Raw genomic sequence first — 17,565 nt, 5'->3', positions numbered from 1 at the left:
AACTTCAATGTAGATGGATAGTGGTCTTTTTTTAGCTACACAATAATATTCTTTACATAAAACATTACTAATGCAAGTAATGTTTGTCACTAATAATATACTGTTTCATTAATATATGGTGATAATAACATTATATTAACTATTGATGTATTCTTTTTGTTTTTGAATTGTTTGACTAAAACCTAAGCCTTCCTAGGTTTCTAGGATTGGTGATTATTACAAGATTCATTTGGTGAATAAGTGAATGGCTCCTCATATTACTCTATTTGTTCTGGAATGTCTCTAAGAAAATCATAAACTTGGCTTGGCACTATAGTAAGATGGCATATCAGGAAGATCTCAGGTTTGAAAAAAGCCTTGATCTACCTAGAAAGTTCTAGACACACTTGGACACCATGAGGATACAGTATTCCCAAAGCACTCTGAGGCAGGAAGAAGGGCACAAGTAATCACTTGGCAAGTACACTTTTGTTGCTCAGAAAATAGACATTGAGTCTTAAATGTTTGAATTATAAATATCAAAATAGACGGTATGTACATCTATGGGCTTCATTTGTTTATATGTATTTAGACATTTGCATTTTAAAGACATATGTGAATAATTTTAAAAATAGATTTTTGCACTTTAGATGCCATTTGTCATGTGTCATGGGATTGCAGTATTATTTGTTTTATAAGCCATGATACGAAAATGTGTAAATGTTATACTTTTGGATGTTAGAGGCTGGATCTTTGCTTCCAACTTTTAAAATAGTTACTTGTAGCTGTCATAAAATAAACTGAATTTTGCAGCAGGTCTATAATTGGCAGGAGGAGAGGATAGACATGCTTCGTGGGTAAAAGGAAAAAACAACAAACAAAAAAAATCAGCAAAATCTACATTTAAGAAGTTTCTGAGCAATAAATACTTGAAGATATCTAAACTGTTGAATGATTCAACATGTATAAATGAAAAGCTTAAATTATCTACAGAAAAGCACATAAACCACCATGTATATGCAGTTATTATTACATACAATCTGGAGAGTTAAGGAATAGTCAATGAAATGACATTAGTGAATACATAAATTTCAGTTTTGATGTTTTATTACCTCACATTGTGTGCCATCAGTAGCAGAGATGAGGTATTTTCAGAAGATCCTAGACATTGTATGTGAAATTTCTTGGGGATCACCTCATGGATTCTTGGATGACTCAATGTACCATTACTGGGGAACAATTAAATTTGAATTCTTTCCACAAATCAAGTATCCCAACTTCTATCCACAAGTTGAGAAGTAACTTTGTATTCTTTTTACCTAGAAAATGTGTTTTAGATTTCATTAGTCAAAGTTAAATTTTTATATGGATATATCATAATAAAGATATAGGGATTGGGATATATTTTAGCAATAGAATGCTTTTATCACATGCTTGAAGCTCTACGAGCATTCTCATCTCAATATTTATTTATTTATTTATTTATTTAATCTTTTTAAAGCCTGATACCACCTCACTCCCTCTTATCCTCCCATTCTCACCCTAAAACCTCCTGTCACCATTTTTTTCTCTCCTTTTTTCTCAAAGAAAGGAAGGACCCTAAGGGGTATCAGCCCACACTGACACATGAAATTGCAGGAAGACTAAGGACATCCTCTCCCACTTGGCCCTGGCATGGCAGCCCAGCTATGGTAAAGGGCTTCAGTGGCGGGCAGCAGATTCAGAGACAACACCTACTTCCATTGTTAGGGGACCCACATGTGGACCACACTGCACTTCTGGTACAGAAGTGTTAGCGGTCTGGGCCCAAACTCATGCATACTCTTTGGTTGGTTGTTCTGTCTCTGTGAGCGCCCATGGGACCAAGTTAGTTGCGTCTGTAGGTCTTCTTGTGGTGTCCTTGACCCCTCTAGCTCTCTATGTCCTTCCTTCCACTCTTCCACAGAACTTCCCAATCTTGACCTGCTGTTTGGCTGTGGGTTTCTGCATCTGCTTCCATTAGCTGCTAGATGCGGCCTCTTAGAAGACAGGTGTGCTATGCCCATGCCATGACTGTCTTTCTGGGTCTGGGTTACCTTGCTCGGGATGATCTTACTAGTTCTGAGCACTTGACTGCAAATTTCATGAGTCTTTGTTTTGAGTAGCTGTGTAGTATTCCATTCTGCAAATTACCACATTTTCTTTATCTCTTCTTCAGTTGAGAAATATCAAGGTTATTTCCAGCTTCTAGAAGCATTCTTTAGCTCCTCAAAAATAAAGAATGGAACAACAGAAGCTGGCAAATGGACATTAGATCACCCATACTAATAACAAATTAATAATTACTCAATGAATGATAAATGATTACTCATGCATTTGTGTGAAATCTATCTATGTAAATAATTTGGGGAAAGACCTTCAGTTGTGTCTATGAAGAACTTGAGTTACTACTTAGAAATGATCTGGGTAGTAAATTCCTTCATCTTTCTATTCTATTACAATAGAGTATTTAGAATAAATGATCAAAATTATCTAAAAATTCTAACAACATTTAACTTGAATATCAATCTAAAATATATGTACAGATGAAGAGCGTGGAGAGATCCCAGTCAATAAAGTACTTGCCTTAAAAGTATGAAGACTAGAGTACCATCCCCAGGATCTATCTAAAGAGGCTGCAGTCACTGCATGCTTGTTCTGTCCAGTTTTGGACAGGGAAGATAGGCAAATTCCCTATAGTAGAGGCTCCATAGACTCACAAACCTATCCTTACTACAGAGACCCAAGTCCTGTTGGGAGACCCTTTCTCAAAACGCAAGATGGGAGGCTGCAGACAGATATGCTCACACATGTATTGACATGCACACACAAGAACAGACTTGCTGCCCAACATAAGCATCACACAAATATACTTTAAAAGATTTATTCATAGATATAATTTCAATAAATTTTCTGGTTTCAGGAATAAGGAGATACCTTTGATGAAACATGACACATCAAATCTAAATTCTCATCCTGAGGAAATTCAAATGTTTATATTATATTAACTAATATATTTAATTTGTCAGTATATTACCCATATTTTATATTAATCTAAATTATATTCAGATAAAATAATAGTTATCACTAAAACTACAGTATTTCTGTATTTGCAATGCAATTAAATACTGTTTTAAATACATCTATGAGATTCTTCTCATATGTACATAAAATTTAAATAGAATTACCAGCAGTTGTCCCCACCTTCTTCTTTTTCTTTCACCATACTTCACACACACACACACACACGAGAGAGAGAGAGAGAGAGAGAGAGAGAGAGAGAGAGAGAGAGAGAGAGAGAGAGAGAGAGAGAGAGAGAGAGAGAGGAGAGACACAGTAAAACAGAAAAAGATCCTAAAGTCCTTACTTAGACTGTTGAAAGTGTTTAAACTGACACGAATATATACTATTTATATTTCAGAAGCTTAGTAATTAAACACTTTTCTATTAGAGTAAATAGAGGTCATTTTGTTCATTTTTAATCTATTTTTATTAATATTTGAAGAAGTGGGGTGGATAAAGAAAACTATTAAGTGATATTAAGTACATTATTTTCTCCACCAATTCCATGTAATTACAACAAGTGAAAGTGAGAAAAAGTAGACACTAGAGAAGGGAAGCTCTTTAATATGTATGTTTTGAGCAAGTTGCATATACCTTGAAGCACATATATGTTATACCATATTTTTAATCCATAGAATGACCGAATGCTTTATACACATTAAACAAAATGAAAATAAGTAAGTGTATTATTTCATTATTTCTGAAACAAGTGTTTGAAATTGTTTTTGCATAAGAACCAGAAAACAACAACTTTTGCTTATTAAGACAATTCATCATATGTCATTAATTTTTCTGGACGTAGAGAAAACAATGTAACTCTTATGGCAGTTGTGTTCTGCAAGCATGATTTCGTTCTACCATTCACAAAAATAACAGAAGGAGAAGAGTAAATTCTTTAACTGCTCAGCAGAATCATCCAGTTTTAAGACCTGACTCCATGCCTCACTTCTGCTTCTTAGAAACTCGTTATTTTCCTAAGCCACAGATTCGTTTCCCTGCTTAGACTAACTGATCAGTCACTCAGCCAACCAGCAAATCGTGTTGTTTATTAACATAGGCAGCCTTTGGAGCAACTAAACAATAAGACTGTGCTTGCTGAGCAATGAGAAATTAGTTGTATAAAACTAATTATGATAATTTGTGTGATGAGTTATAATTGGAAAAACTGATGAATACAGTTGCCTTAAGTTCTTAAGGATATACATATGTAAAATATTTTCAAGTCTCTATATTGTACTGTCACTCCGTGGAATTATTTTATGCCCTCTAGCTACTGTTTTGGATTCAAGTAAACTTTTACATTATCAACTTCTTTTTCTACTGTTTCTAATTATTTTTGAGTAAGAAGTTAACAGTTATTATCAAGTGAATATTTATTAAAAAGCTTTGAGCAATTGAAACAAAATAACAAAGCTCTTTGCATTTTCTTAAATGCAGACATTAGCAGCACTCTTATGTCTTGGTATAGAGCTACTTGAAGGTTATAGTGTAGCTGGCATTTAAATATAGTTCGTGGGTAAAATCAGGAAATAAGGAATTTATTTCAATTATTTATATCCTAGACCAAATAACTCCTTCTTATGTATGCACGCTTGCAAGCTGAAAAAGAGAAAAAAATCTAGGAGACTGGCGTTAGCTGAACAAGAACCATTGCATACAAATTTTGGGTAAGTTGTTCTCAAAGGATAAAGAGTTTATTCACTACCTAAAATAGAAAGAAGCCATAGTCTATATCTCTCTGTGTTCAATCTTAGGAGTGCCTGTGTATTCACACAGATTGCCATTCCCACCAATTAAAATATGATAAATGTAGCAGTGATTGCACAAAGGAAAAATAGAAAATGAGAATATTAATTGGATTTCTGATCTCTCTTCCACATCTTTTCTTTTTAATTTGAGAATTACTATAGCTCTCATATGCTGGTGCATTTTTTTCCTGTGAAGATACTAATGACTGCTCTAACATTGTGGCATATGTGCTCATGTGTGGAATTAATTTCATTACTCAACTTATTAGCTCATCCTTTCCTTCTCCGTGCTCTAACTCTCTTTGTGTGTTACCTTGGTGATAGTAATTCTATAACCTTAAAATTGATTTTTTCAAATTAAAGAGTAGTATACACCTGCTTATGCATGTGTGGGTAGCACATTTTAGTACCACTGTAGTTACATAGCATGCCACATCACGTCACTGCTCTTAACTGCCTTTCCACTGCCACCATGTAGAAGCCAGATTTTTACTTGCTGTTAATTTTTAATGACTATTATAAAAAATCTGAAACATAAAATTAGTTCATGTGTTCTTTAGTTCCAGTTCAGTAGTAGTGAGTTTAAAGGAGTGTCAGATGTTTTCTCTCCAAAGATTCAACATTATGGCTAAGATGCATTTCTCCTGAGCATAAGTGACGTAAAAATAGGCTCAGGTAAAGTCCATTGCTCCCATCCATTCACCCGAACATAGTGTATACATTTCACATGTACCCTTTCATAGTTTGCCTCTCACTCAATCAAGAAGCAAACAGTTTGAACAGCAGAAATGGATATAATTCCATGGTAGTCTGTGTAAAGTAAATGATACTGAATAAATTCTGCCTTTCATTAAATTCCTTCTTTTAAAAATTTTAAATTACTATTTCCCTCTCCTGTAACACCCAAGCCCCCTTTTCTTTGTCATTTCACTATTTGTCATTTATTGTTAGAATGCTATTCAAGGAAACCTCAGCACTGGTTTCCATATGCGTATCAAATTGCAAAAGTAGAAAGTATTATGAGAACAGAAACAGCAACTCAAATCAGGATTACACAAAGCTCACTTTTTTGAGTAGTAAGAGACAGAGCCATTTGATCAGCACCAGCAAGAGATGGGTTTCATACCTTCAGAGATCAGAGAGAACCAAGTTAAATTGTGCAAAGGTGGGCTGTGGTCAGTTGGATTACACTTTGGCTTTCTCAAAAATTCTGTAGGAAACATCAGACAAGAAGGATTTTATGCTTCATCAGCTAATGAATCACTCACAGTCTTTTTTTTTTTTTTATGTTATAGAAGACTTTATTAAATGAGCATAGGGGAGAAGGAAAGGGATAGGGGTACTCCAGAGAGAGACAGAGACACAGGAAGAGTGAGAAGAAGAGAGAGTGGAGAGAGTACAGAGAGGAGTAAGGGGGAGTAGAGGGAGTAGAGTATTGAGAGAGAGCTTCACTCACACTCTTTTTTTTATTTTTTATTAATTTATTCTTGTTACATCTCAATGTTTATCCCATCCCTTGTATCCTCCCATTCCTCCCCCACCCCATTTTCCCATTATTCCCCTCCCCTATGACTGTTCCTGAGGGGGATTACCTCCCCCTGTATATTCTCATAGGGTATCAAGTCTCTTCTTGGCTACCTGCTGTCCTTCCTCTGAGTGCCACCAGGTCTCCCCCTCCAGGGGACATGGTCAAATGTGAGGCACCAGAGTACCTGAGAAAGTCATATCACACTCTCCACTCAACTGTGGAGAATGTTCTGACCATTGGCTAGATCTGGGAAGGGGTTTAAAGTTTACCTCCTGTATTGTCCTTGGCTGGTGCCTTAGTTTGAGTGGGACCCCTGGGCCCAAATCTGCCTATCATATTGTTCTACTTGTAGGTTTCTAGGACCCTCTGTATCCTTTTATTTTGCTATTCTCCCATGCGTCTCTCACTCTTAATCACCTCACTAGTCTACAAGCTTTGAAGTGCACAAAAAATTGATTGTGTAGGCAAAATGGCAGCTACGACCAAGATGACTCACTAGTCATGTCAAACAATTAAAAAACGTATGTAAGGCCATGGTGTATATTTAGTCACATTCTTATTTCTTCCTATAAAAATTTTGATGCATGTAAAGATTAAGTTATTAGCAACAACAAATAACTGATATTTTTTTCTGTGAAAAATTTTCTGATGTGCCTTTTGTCCATTTAGTTTAAGGCCTTTGTTAGAGGAGAGATTTTGCCTCCCTATAGGTATATTCACGTTGTGTAGCAGCCAGTGTTCAGAATTCTTGTAATCTTGCATAACTGAAACAAACAAAAAATACTGTGTGTGGTCACTCCCATCTACCATTATGATACTTGAGAGCTTGTGGAATACAGATCAACAGTTCAAAAGAGCCTTCAGTTCCCAAATACATTCCAGCATGGTTTGTAGAAGATTCTATGTCAAAGTAAAATAAAATAATAATGATAAAATCACTTTTCCTCATTCTTAGTCACTTCTATTTTTCTTCCCATCTCTGCATATTTTATAACTGTAGGTATCACAAATATTTGACACCACAAGATGTTTACCTTTATGTGACTGGCATTCAATTTTCATAATGTCCTCAATTTGTGTCTATATCGTGCCCCTTGTCAGAATTTCCTAAATATTTAAGTCTTAATCATATTCCAGAGATAGATAGATAGATAGGTAAATAAATAGATGAACAGAAAGACAGGTGAAATCTAAATATGACATTTTGTTTTTCATCCATCAATAGTAGGAAACATTACTTCCATCTTTTGTTTTTTTTAATCCTGTTAATATAAATGGGAGTATATATAACCCACTGAGAACCATTTTTAAATTATTTTACTATAAACTTAGAGGAATAATTGGTTGTACACAACACTCTCATTTTCATTTTTCTGAAAAAGCACCATAACTTTACAGTGTGGTACTACTTTACATTTCAGTCTACATGGGTACCAGCTTCCTTAAGCACACAATAGTGTTTTACTTTCATTTTTCTTTCTTTTTTTATTTTTTATTATTTTTAAATTATTTAACATATGCATTTATATTATTACACCTATATAAAATAAACTACATACAGCAACACAGAACATTCAGGAATTACATTCATGTTACACTCATAGTGTTTTGGTTGTTTGCATTTGTCAGCCTTGAAGAAAATATTTTCCTATCTCAGTAAGTCTAAAATTCTGAGTGTAACTCAATCTCTATTGCATGTCATCTCTATGAACTTTAAAACACCTATCTAGATCTAAAAGCATCTTAACCCCTAAACAACTAGGCTTAATTGTGACACTCAACTATTTGGTCTTCAACCCTATCAGAGACTTGAGAAGGAGTAAATTTAAACACCTGAGTAAATAGGTAGTGAGCATTAGCAGCTTCCAAATTTAATAAAAAAATAAAAATTACAGAGACAGTTTGCTGCCAGAACAGCCACACATAGCTCTTTAAAATGTCGGAGCATCATTTTCAGACTTCTGGCCCGGTATATCTGACAAACATATTTGTGAGGCAGAAGCTATTGAGGACTTGCTTACCCGGTCTTGGCAGAGTTGGAGCATCAACTCTGTCTGCATCCAATCTTGCCAAGTTTTAGGCAGAATTCTGTCAGTGGTCAAAACGAGGATGTTTTGCCCAGTGGCTGGCTTGTCATATTTGAAGGCATCTCCATGAGGAGGTTCATTGATGCTCATCATCATCTTTGAGGTAGGCTGGGTGCTGCCAGGAGTTAGCCTGTCTTGTTAAAAATTCATTAACACAGTATAAACATCTTTAAATGCCATATTCTTTAGGGTTTTTGAAGACCTTATCTAACTATTTTCCCTTATCTGTCTATAGAATCATACCTATCTGTTACATGTAGGTTGTATATTCTTGTGAGATAGACTAGTAATTGAAATAACCATGATTTGATTTGATAAATTGACAAGTTGTCTAACTTACTTATCCTAAACAGCCCGCTGTAGCACTTTCAAGGTATTGGAGGTAAACCTTGTATTCTACTTGAGTGGTGTGGGTGTAATATAATCCACTCTTTGTTGTATCTTCCCCATACACCTCCACATTCTCCCTTCTCCCTTTTCAGCCCCCATCCCCAAATCCAAGAAAGAATGATAAAGGAAAAGAGGGGCATCCTTGAGTCCAACCTTGTGTTCTCTCTACGTAAGACCAACAGAAACTTATAATCAATTCCCCATGAAAATCAATATCTAAAGCCTAAGAAAGCAACCAAAAACCTACCTAATACTCCTTAAGGGAAATGGGTGTTGTTCTCTTAGGGTTTCTCTACCTGGTTTGGGACAAAAAATGTCTTGGTAGATGCCCAAATAAAATTGGAGAAAAAAAATGGTTAAACAAGGCAAGAATATCATTTGTGGTCCAGTTTCAAAATGTTGAGAACTTCCAGGCTGAATAAGAGTCCTGGGTGTGACAGTCTGAAATGCTGGACCCATTTGGTACAGCTTTCCTTGAAGCTGTCCTGTTCTGATAGAGAGCAGCAATTGAAGCACTTGGTGCTTGAACATGAAGGATGTAGGATGTCAGCGTCCAGCATGCTGAGAGGAATGAGTTCTGTCATGTCTGAAACAGTTTCAAAGCCAGGTTCTTTTGTTCTGAAAACATAGTTTCTCACAAGAACTATACCGTCCTAAATTTATAAGTATATGAGGTGTGCAAGGTGCACATAGCAATTAAGGCTAGTTCTTTGCTCTTTGCATGAGTAGAAGAAAGACATCTTTAAATCTTCATTCATGCCATAGGGGGAATGGCATCTAGTCCTAAGATACATGTATTCTGTAACCAATAAGAAGCATTGACTATGCATAGACATTCATGACTCAGCCTGACTCAGAGCTATTCCCGTGTAGTAGGATTAGTAATATAAACTACCTGTTTGTTCTGTGGTTTTAACTTTTTTACATCCTGATTGTAGTCTCCTCCCTCATCATCTCCTGATCCCACCCTCCTACCCTCTCCCTCCCTCCCCTAACACTCAGCAAGGGCGCGGGGCTCCTCTCCTATTATCTGATTTCAGCTTGTCAAGTCTCATCTGTACTATCTGTATCCTCTTCCTCTGTGGTCTGGCAAGTCCACCTGGCCAGGGGGAAGTGATCCATATTGAAGGACCAGAGTCCATGTCAGAAGAAGTCCCTACACCCCATGTTGGGGGACTCACAAGGAGACTGTGCTGGCTAGGTCCTACAACTGAGCTGAGTGTCTAGGTCCTCACCATGTATGGTCCTTTGTTGGTGCATCAGTCTCTGTAGCAACCCCCTCGTCCTTCCAGATTTTTTAAGTGTATATTTTCTTTATTATAATTTATTCACTTTATGTCCTCATTGTTCTCCCCTTCCTCTTAATTTCCTTTGCCTCTCTCCCTCCCTCTTCTGCTTATTCCCCTCCCCTAGACCTCCACAAGCAGCCTATCATCAGGGTAGTCTGTATCCCCTTCTACTGTGTTCCCATTGGGCCATCTTGCCAAGGAGTAGTGACCAAGTATTGGGCCCCAAGTGTATATCAGAGGTTCAACAGCAGTGGGCTCCCTACCCCCATGAGGAAAATCCACAGTTCATTGGCTACATCTGAGAAAGGGTCTGGGTTCTCTACATGCATTGTCCTTGACTGGAGCATCCATTTGTACAAATCCTCCTGTGACTCAACTCACAGGCCTTTATGGTCTCCCTGTGGAACTGATTTAAATTTCTCTCCATTTAGTTTGATGTTGGCTATAGGTTTGCTGTGTATTGCCTTTTCCTGTGTTTAGGTATGTGCCTTGTATCCTCAGCTCTCTAAGACTGTCTTTTCCCTGTATATAGTCTTGACCTCTCCCTTGTGAAAAACTTGTGTACTAAAGTTTATGGAAATAATCTATGTTTTACTCTAGTTGATGTAGTTGATAGTCTACCTTTATGACCCGAGTTACCTTGGTTTGATTAGTGTAGTATTGTGCTAAGCTTTGAAATTAGGAACTGTTAATCATCTAACAGTATTTTTTAATCTTTTTAAATTATGCTAGTTCCTTCCTGCTGCTTGAAGCTTAACATTCAAGTTTTGTTTGCTATCTCATGTTTATATTTTTAAAATTTTATAAACTTTTAATAATTTATTAGGGCCTACTTATAAGCCCATTAAAAATAGGAAATACATAATGTTGTATTATATAATTGGTTGTCTGATATCTACGACCTACCAGTGTGCTATTACGAGACTAACATGATATGAAGATGAGGTAAAGTGCAGCTTTATGGGAGTTGTATATGAACTCAGCTTTATAAGATGGATATATATATGGACCCAGCCTAAGATACACAGTAGATACCTTTCTGAGTTATAAAGAAAAGACAAAAGAGGAAGACAAAATTTGATAGAACAGCACCAGTGAATCTTGCAGTTTAGAATATTGTTTACAAATAAAGTTAGGTAATCTCCCTGGCCATTGTCATTTGTGTATACATAGCTACAATCTATCATGAGAATCATTTATATTTATATTTTTCATTTCTCATTTTAGGTTTATTTATATTTTCTTTCACTATATTATAATTGTAGGATGCCATTGATTATGACATATTAATGGTTTTCATTATACCATTTCCATATATGATGCATTGTTTACATCTCCTTCCTAGTTTTCATATCTTTCCTACCTCTTTATCTCATTTCCTCTAAGATACCTTTTCCCTTCCTTGTCTGTCAAATATTTTTATTTCACATAGTTTCCACTTTTAACATAACCACAAAAACATTTTTTCTGTCTGTTTGACTGACTTCATTTACTGTGATAATTTCTATTTCTCCACATTTAAAAATGTATAGACATGATTTCAACTGAAAGTGACATGATTTCAACTTTGTATTTCTGGATGTAACTCCGCTGTGTATGTAAGCCACTCTTTTAAATCCATCAACTTGTCTATATATGACTAAATAATTTCCGTTCCTTAGCTTTGGTGAATATGCCACAATAAGAAAAAATGGTATTTGAGAGTTGCTTTTGTTTGTAGGCTCATTTCCTTCATTGGGAGTGGTACAATTGGATATATATTGGAGGCACCCCTGATGAAGAACCCCTATAGGTTTCCTTGAATGCTATACTTATTTACAATCCTACAAAAAGTGTTTCATCTTCTCCAAGTCCTCACAATACCAGGACATGCTACACATGTGAAGGCAGAGAACAGCTAATCTTGGTATGATATGGAATCCCAGTGAAATTTTAGTTGAAATTTTTCTTACAGCTAAAGATTATGAGCTATTTTCATATATTTGTGGGCCGTTTGTATGTTTTGACACACCATATCTCTTTAGATCATTTGGCAAAAAACTTCCCAATTTCTTCTTAGTCCTTTTAAAGCTCTTTATATATTTCGGATATTAGTCGTCTCACAGATTAATAGCTGGGAAGGTATTATTTCCTATTTGCTAGTTTGAATTTTCGTTTTGCTAATCGTATCCTTCACTGTCAGAACTTTTTAATTTTCTATGATACTATTACTTAATTATTACCTTTATTTTGTGAGCCATTAGAGGTTCTGTTTAGGCAATTATTGTGCAATGTTTGCACTTTAACATGTTTCTAAAAGTCTTCATATTTTGTCATTATCAACATATCCAAATTTATTCAGATATCTAATATGTAATTTTTATTATATGTAATTGGTGTAGACAATGTACTTCTATTTAATCTCTTTACATATAATAATTTTGTGTTATAACTTGACAAGTTTGGGATCAGGCACAGCTCAGATAATACTAGTATGTTGGATTAATGAGATTCTACCTGCAGTATGAAAAACGTACATATTAATTCATTAATAATAAAATATTTTATGCAAGTAAAGGCATTTTAAAATAAAATAGAAACATAAGTTTCAACAGTAAATTATTGGGATTCTCAGGGAATATAATAACAAAAAACACACAATAAGCATTTGAGACTGTGTAAGGAAATTATTTCAGTAGAATGGGGAATTACAATTAGCAGTCTATAGAGCATGCTGCACTATAGTTAAAATGAATGGTTTTTTTTCTGTTTAGACATGTAATGATAGAAAACAAGGAATAATATCAATAGATATTTTACAAAATGAAAATGATATTTAAAAAAGATATTTTTATTATAGAAAATTTACCATAGATAATTGAGGTATGGATGTAATACGTTTTTTATTGGGCATAATATTGACATAGAGAGAATTACATTAGATTCCTTTCATATTCTGTTTCCCTCACTACCTTTCCTTCTGTACTGACTCCACTTCCTCTCCCTCAAAGGCCGCTTGGTTTACCAAACATTCCCTAAGTTATATCACTTGCATCCTGATATTCCTTTCTCTAGAGCTTCTTGACTCCATGGTCCCATTTACTTTCCTGGTGTCTGCATAACTCAGGTTATATACTCACATCTGAAGATCCATAGCTAGGGACCACAAATGAGAGAGAATATGCTGTGCCAGTCCTTCAGGGACTAGATTGACTTACTCAATAAAATATTTTGTAGTTCCATTCATTCGCCTCCGAATTTCATATTTCTCTATAGATGAGTAGTATTAAATCTTGGATATGTACCACATTTTCATTGCTCATTCATCAGCTGAGGTGCATTTCAGTTCTTTTCTATTTTCCATATAAAGGGATTTTAACCCAGCAACATTGCTACTCTTGCTAGAATACAGACACACCTTTAGTACACACCTTTAATCTCTCTGGGTGAACTGCAGACAAGCCATTAGCACACAACTTTAATCCCAAACAATAAAGGTAAAGTTAGTTAATAGAAGGAGGCAATCATGTTTGAAAGTGATGCCTAATTGAGGGACAGACAGAGAAGAATGAGATGTAGATTTGACAGAAAAGGATTTGACAAACTCTCATGAAAACAGATGGTAAAGGAGGTGACTGAAGAGGGAGAGTGCAGAGGGAGAGAGGGAGGAGTCAGTTTTACTGGGACAGTTGTACAGAGACAAGTTGCAGAGAGAGAGAACAAGCAAGACGTGGGGGAAGACAGAATGAGCAAGAGAATGAGAAGACTAGAACAAATCGCCAAAGGTAGTATGAAGCCAAGCAGAGCAATTTAGTCAGAAGCCAACAGAAACCACATTAATTCAGTCAGCTTGGAGACAAGTTTTGAGGCTGACAGCTGAGTTTAAGCAACCAGCAGAATTCAGAAAGAACTAGAAAGGATGAGCTTATTCAGCAGTTAAGTGTCAGAGGCTGAAAACATGCCAGGCCTAGATTATACTGTAGGGATTTTAGAAGCTTCCAAGACTAGGCCTAGGTTAGCAGAAAGTGGCAATAAGCCTTGATATGATTATTAAATCAGATAAATAAGGGATACTTTTACATTTCTGGCTATTGTAAATAAAGCAGCAATGAACGTGGCTGAGCAAGTATTGCTGGGTAGGATGTAAAGTCTTTTGAATATATGCTAATGAGTGAAAAAACTGAACGTATTTTTAGCATTTTTAGAATTCTCTATATTAGTTTCCAGAGTGGATGTACCTGCTCTTAATTCCTCCAACAGTAAATGAGGGATTGTTTTACTTTGTACACAACTCCATGTCAGTCAACACTTGTAGATTGTTTTGTTTTAACTTTATCTTAACCATTCTGATTGGTGTATGGTAAAATCTTAAAGTTGTTTTAATATCAATTTCTCTAATTAGTACAGATGATTTTTTCAAGCCCCCCTCTCTCTATGTATATGTTCATAATATACACATTTATATATATATATATAATATGTATATATATAATGTAGTGCTCTCTCTACATATTATATGTGTAAGGGTCTGAGAATCATCAAGGGAAGACCCTAGACTCAACTAGTATGCAAAAAAAAAAAAAAAAAAAAAAGAGTGTTTATCTTGCAGAAGTTTCACAATACAGGATTTCCACTCCTTTTAAAATGCAGATCCAGAAGTGAGCACACAGGCTCAATATATAGACAGTTAGAGGGTTTTGTGTTGAACTTTAAACTGATTGGTCAGAAGTTGAATCAGTGCACGGGGGAATTTAGGATTGGTTGCTTGTTTTGGGACTTTCCCTAGTTAATAGGGATTTTGTTGGGTCCTTGAAATTTGGCTTCTACTCAGGAGATGGCCTTTAATTTGATTGGTTAGGGCCAGCAGTGTTCTTTTCTGGGAATAGCAAGGCCATAAAGTAATATAAACATAGATTCTGGTCAACCTGACCTGTAAGCTGTCTGGTTGTCTGGAGTTGTGGCTTTTCCAGGAGCTGTTTTCCTTAATTCTGAGGAACAGAAATTCAGGCCTAGTCAGGCCTGTCATGGAGTCAGATTAGTCCAACAAACTGGAGTCTTTGGAGGTCTGGGGTTCTTTGGGGTCCCCTCATATGTATATACATGTTTATATAGTCTCTCTCTTTCTTGACTCTATCAATCTATAATTTATCTATATCTCTATTTGTAGCCAGATTTTGCTGCACTGCAGGTTCCTTTTACTATCTTCCACTCTTCTCCACTCTTACTAGCCCCTAACAGTAGAGCGGAGAGAAAAAGTTATAGCAGGAAAAGGGGGCAAATTATCATTAGGTTACTTCCTGCTGATTAGGGGCACCGAGTTCTTTGGGATTGAACCTTGGGGAATACACTGTGAGAAAAAGAAATACCCATAAGGTAGTTAAAGCCAGCTATATTCCCCAAACTGTGTAGGCTACTTATGTTCCTTTGGTTGCTTCCTAGAAATTCAAGGCAAATCCTGTCTCTGAAGATACTACATACTTTAGATAGACGCCTGAAATATTTTAGCTAGATCTGACCTAAAGCCTCATTCTTGAGTACTAGCTTTCATAGTACCAGAAGGTTCTATGCAAGCTGTGCAGAAAAGAAAGCAACATCTGTGATGCCTGTTCACAACAGTCATCACCAGTTCAGCAGAGTCTCCAAAATCTTAGCTTATCCAACAGCTGTCTAATTGAACTTATGACCACTCAAAAATATGAAAATCATGTGATACTACAAACATAGTCGATCTACAGCTAGTGAGGACATGGACTTTAAAGTCATAAACCATGTTCTCAAACCAATATAATGTATAACTGCACTATAAATACTTATTCTTATAACCACAAGTAAGTGTAATTTTCAACCTTCATCCAAGAAACTTCTTTTAACAGTTAACATTATAACTAGGTACACAACTAGTTATAATGGGAAAAAAAACTGTTCTCAGGGTGTCCAGTTCTAGTTCATTGATCCACAACACAAGTGCTATTCTTGTGGTTCAGAAAATGTGATGGAAAAGGGGTTAAAAAAAAAAAATGATGAGTCAGAGGATCAAGCAATCTGCTGCAATAATGTATATTTTAGGTATGTCAAGAAAGCTACAGCCATTGAAATACAAACAGTATGTCTGCTCAAAGAAGTAGAGATATGTATTGCTTATGTATGTCTGATTTTATAAGAGGAAATATGAATCCTGAGAGAAACTTTTAGGTATATACCACTTTTTATGTGGTGATACAATAATTCTGCACATAGGGACATAAAATGGATCAAATCCCTTTAGAACCTATTATTTTTATCTTCATTGTTAATTTTTTACAAGTTGTATAAAATTATAGTGCTTTCTAAATTAAATAAAAAAATATGTAAAATAGATTACATATCCAATTAATATTCTCATTTTCTATTTCTCTTTTGTGAAACCAAAACTGTATTTATGAGCAGTGGCCCAGCATAATATTACAATATACCATTTTAAATCATTTTGAAATTCTTATATTTCTACTTGTTCCTTAAGTTGCTCATTGTGGTTAAAACTTGTAAGTTTTTTTTTTTTTAAAGCTAACCATATAATTATATTATTTAAAATGAAACATGGTTTTATAATTACCATTTGTAGATTCATTTGACATAAAAAAAACAGATAGGAAACTATGTCTGATATTATTTGAAAAATCTCTTTGAAGGAATATTTGAGTTCAGAATCCCTTCCTTCTTTTTTAAATTCTGGTGTTGACAGATGTTTTCTGTGCATCTGTCAGTGTCTTCAGGGAAGGCTGAGCTTCTCTAATGCCAACTTACAATTCTATTCCACTGTGGAAGGATTTTATATCACAGTTAAATAATTTAACTTGTGATACCGAGATGTAGTTTTATTGACCTGAGAGACATTGGCATATGTGCAGAAATTCTCATTGTATATCATAATTAGTTTTCTCGGAAGCATAAAATGCCTCCCTGTAGAAAACCATAACCTTCTATCTGGTAATTGATATGTATATGAGAAAATTTATATTTAGGCTTTGAATGTCAACTCAGGTAGTTTATTATTGCTTTCTAAATTTGATGCCACGTAGTGCATTGAAAATTATTTTTAAAGAAATTTTATTTGTATATTCTCTGTCCAATTTTAAATCAGCAAACATACACAATGGAAATAATTTTACAATAAAATACAGTAACATATATGTAAATGCTGTGCATTTATAGTGTCTTGTTTCGTTTTTCCCCCTGAAAAAGGAACACTCTTTCTATTCCTTTGAGTAGGGCAACGCATGTGGTTATCGGTAGAGACAAATTCACTATGTTCTTGTAAGTAGCTCCTCATACTATTAATTGCGTGTTTCACTTTCAAATCAAAATAGTAAATATCCTGTACAATATAATTCTTTAATCATTACTCTATGTAAAATACTGTGGTGTTTACAGCAAAAACATATTAGCAGAATGCATGTTTAAAATTAAAATTCATATTTTATAAATACACATCCAGTGCCCTCCCT

General features: G+C 35.3%; 1 protein-coding gene across 2 annotated transcripts in view; it reads left to right on the top strand.

Annotated features, from left to right (window-relative positions):
* Positions 1 to 17,565, top strand: part of Galnt13 (polypeptide N-acetylgalactosaminyltransferase 13) — a 447,668-nt gene that overhangs the window by 128,890 nt on the left and 301,213 nt on the right. The gene's annotated exons all lie outside the window — the stretch shown is intronic.

The sequence above is a fragment of the Acomys russatus genome, chromosome 24 (genome assembly GCF_903995435.1).
Source record: "Acomys russatus chromosome 24, mAcoRus1.1, whole genome shotgun sequence".
Classification (NCBI taxonomy): Eukaryota; Metazoa; Chordata; class Mammalia; order Rodentia; family Muridae; genus Acomys; species Acomys russatus.
Note: the sequence above shows the minus strand (reverse complement) of the source record. Positions and strands in the feature narration are given on the sequence as shown.